The 3969-nt window shown below is 45.7% G+C and overlaps 1 pseudogene; it reads right to left on the bottom strand.

The window, feature by feature from the left end:
- Positions 1–635: 635 nt before the first annotated feature.
- The window catches only part of LOC122554656, a 15051-nt pseudogene continuing 11717 nt past the window's right edge, over positions 636–3969 (bottom strand).

Raw genomic sequence — 3969 nt, 5'->3', positions numbered from 1 at the left:
TTGGAGTGCAGGTTCATAGCTCCTTGAAAGTGGAATCGCAGGTAGATTGGATAGTGAAGGCGGCGTTTGGTATGCTTTCCTTTACTGGTCAGAGTATTGAGTACAGGAGTTGGGAGGTCATGTTGCGGCTGTACAGGACATTGGTTAGGCCAATGTTGGAATATTGCGTGCAATTCTGGTCTCCTTCCTATAGGAAAGATGTAGTGAAACTTGAAAGGGTTCAGAAAAGATTGACAAGGATGTTGGCAGGGTTGGAGGATTTGAGCTACAGGGAGAGGCTGAACAGGCGGGGCTGTTTTCACTGGAGCGTTGGAGACTGAGGGGTGACCTTATAGAGGTTTACAAAATTATAAGGGGCATGGATAGAGTAAATAGGCAAAGTCTTTTCCCTGGGGTGGTGGAGTCCAGAACTAGAGGGCATAGGTATAAGGTAAGAGGGGAAAGATAGAACAGAGACCTATGGGGCAGCTTTTTCACACAGAGGGTGGTACGCGTATGGAATGAGCTGCCAGAGGAATTGATGGAGGCTGGTACAATTGCAACATTTAAGAGGCATTTGGATGGGTATATGAATAGGAAGGGTTTGGAGGGATATGGGCCGGGTGCTGGCAGGTGAGACTAGATTGTGTTGGGATATTCCGTTGGCATGGACGGCTTGGGCTGAAGGGTCTGTTTCCATGCTGTACATCTCTATGACTCTATGAATGTGATTACACTGAAGGCAGCATTGATGAGATTTGCCAGGATTTTGCCTGGATTGGTTTAGTTATGAAACTAGATTAGATAGACGGGGGGTTTTCCTTGGAACAAAGGAGAATTAGGGAGAAGATTATCATGATATCTGGAATTATTTTAGGCATATTCAGGGTAAACTGGACGAAACCTTTCCCCTTGATGGAGAGATCAATGCCTCAGGAGCACAGGATTAAGGTAAGGCCAGGAGGTTTACAGTGGATCTCGGGGGAAACAAAATCAAACAGAAGGTGATGTGAGTCTGGAGCTCAGTGCCTATAAGTCATGTAGAGACTAAGCCCCTCATAATATGTATGAAGTATTTAGACGCATACTTGCAAAGGCAAGTCACAGAAGGCAATGGATCAAGTGCTGGCACAATGAGATTGGAATAGGTGGCTATTATTGATAGGTGTGGACTGGATGGACCAAAGGGCCTTTTTCCTGTGCTGATTCTGTGAAAACTGTTATAAATAATGCCTTATTCATGTAAATCCACAGATGCTCTGTTTATCTCAGTTCCCACAACACTTACCAACACATGGCATTTCTTTGCTCTTGTGTGACCCGCTGTGTTGAACCTCACAGTAGATTTCACTGGGGAAATCTACCGCTGACCCAGGCAGGGTTAACTGGCTGCTCAGGGTGTAGGTTCCCTTCTTGTTTCTCACTGATGGGTAAGTCTTCAATCCAGTCGTGATCAGCTCCTCACCTTTCTTCCAGGTTACCTTGGTGACGTCAGGGGAATAGTCCATCGCCAAACAACCAAAGATCAGAGAACCGGTGTTGTGCTCCTGACAGGAGGAGACCAGGCCATAAAGTGTGGGGGGAGACGGTGTCTCTACAATAGAATGACCAATTGAGCATGTTAGTTTCTGTTAATTTGACCTTATCAAATGTATCCTCATCTGTAAACGTTTGCCAGTATGCACCCGCTGAAGTTTACAGCATAACTGGAGTTTATTTTTGTTTCCTACCAATTGCTGGCCCTCTACCTTGACCATTACCATAATTAAGGAAGAAGAACATCCTGATCCCACACCAGTATCTGTTTGAAGATCTCACCAACTGACACTTTCAGTGGATTGCAAGTGAAGAGCAGAGAGATTTCAGTAAATACAAACCAATGATATGCAGATTCATAGAAATTCTACAGTGTGTGCAAACAGGCCATTTGGCCCAAGTCCACACCCACCCTCTGAAAAGTAACTCAACCAGACCCATTCCCCTACCTTATTACTCTACATTTAACCCTAACTAATGCACCTAACCTCCCAATTCCTGAACACAACATGGCCAATTCACCCAGTCTGCACATCTTTGGACTGTGGGAGGAAACCCATACAGACACGGGGAGAAAGTGCAAATTCCACACAGACAGTCACCCGAAGTTGGAATCGAACCCGAGTCCCTAGCACTGTGAGGCAGCAATGCTAACCACGGAATCAGCGTGCTGCCCCACTAGGCACAGTACTGCTGGACATCAAAAATAAAACAGATATTGCTGGAAATACCCAACGGAGAGAAATCAGAGTGAATCAGGTCCAGTGAGCCTTCCTCACTTATCAATGCAAGGCAGACTGTTCTCTCTGGGAGGAAGGTCACTGCAGCAGCAGTACAGGCAGGAGCTGAGCACTGGGACTAGGAGGATGGCTGTCACGGCTGACCTCATGCCAATTGTCTGAAAGTTGAAACTTCTAATTTACAATTATCTGAATTTCGAGGCCTCTGAAAAGTGGAGGACCATTAAGGTTCAGAGACTTTGGAGTGTTACACCTGAGTGTTTACGTAAATATGATTTGAGAAATGAACAAGTACTCTTTAACTTTAATAACTATCAAACTGATACGCAGTTCACCACCAAACCACGTCTCTCAGACTAACCACTGCACTTACTCTCTGTCTAGACCTAAATTTCCATTCACTCTGACAAACCCTACCCTGTTACATACCCATTCATGCCCGGAACACACAACCCATATCACAAGAAACACATCCAAGGCAATCCATATTGGTAGTGTAGCTGAGCAGAGAGATCTCAGTGTCTATGTACATAGATCCCTAAATGTTGCCAGCCAATTTGATAGGGTTGTTAACAAGGCATACTTTGTGTTGGCTTTCATCGATAGAGGGACTGAGTTTCAGAACCATGAGGTTGGGCTGCAGCTGTAAAAAACTCTGGTGTGGCCGTACTTGGAGTATTGTGTACTTTTCTAGTCACCTCATTCTCGGGAGAATGTGGAAGCTTTGGAAGAGTTCGCAGGAGGTTTACCAGGATGTTGCTTGGTATGGCGGGAAGGTTTTAGGAGGAAAGGACGAGGGTCTTGAGGCTGTTTTTATCAGAGAAGAAGGTTCAGAGGTGACTTAATTGAGACATAAAAGATAAACAGAGGGTGGACAGTGAAAGTCTTTTTCCTTGGATGGTGATGGCTAGCAGGAGGAGACATAGCTTTACATTGAGGGCTGATAGATAGATAGAGGACAGGTGTCACAGGTTGTTTCTTTACTCAGGAATGCACTGCCTGCAAAAATTGGACACTCGCCAACTTTAAGGGCATTTAAAAGGTCATTGGATAAACATATGGATGAAAATGGAATAGTGCAGGATAGACAGGCTTCAGATTGGTTCCACAGGTCGGTGCAACATCAAAGTTTGAACACTGTAATGTTCTATGTTCTATATTCCAGATAGACATATAATCTCAATTCTTTTCACTCATTTCCACTCCTGCCACCCTGCACCTGGTCCATGATGAATCTGGTCCTGACTGGGACCTGGTACCGTAATTTGCACAACCTCTGACCTCACATGTTACCCAAGTCAACCTGTGCACATTGTGCTCCCTTCGCATCTGTGCTTTACCACCTGCCATTTTCCAGACTCCGAGCTTTGCATTTTGACATCACGTCCACCTGTCACTTCATTACAGTGACCTTCCACCCCCGCAACAACCTGGCATCCTGCCCACCTCTACACTAACCAGCCTGGCAAAGACAGGCCTCCTGCCTTTCAGCTCAAACTACCCCTAACCGACCAAGCACAATTTGACCAAATAAACCTGTGATCATTACAATTTACCTTGATGCCACCTTGCCAGACAGAGTGCATGCAGGCTTACCCAGCAGCCAGCCAACACCTCACAGGCTACCAGCCCAAACTCTCCCACATGCCCAATCTAGCCCCTCACTTGCTCACCACCTTCAAACTTTGAGCCTACTCCACCATAAAGTCAGTGA

The sequence above is a fragment of the Chiloscyllium plagiosum genome, chromosome 11, assembly GCF_004010195.1.
Source record: "Chiloscyllium plagiosum isolate BGI_BamShark_2017 chromosome 11, ASM401019v2, whole genome shotgun sequence".
In the NCBI taxonomy this organism is placed as follows: domain Eukaryota; kingdom Metazoa; phylum Chordata; class Chondrichthyes; order Orectolobiformes; family Hemiscylliidae; genus Chiloscyllium; species Chiloscyllium plagiosum.
Note: the sequence above shows the minus strand (reverse complement) of the source record. Positions and strands in the feature narration are given on the sequence as shown.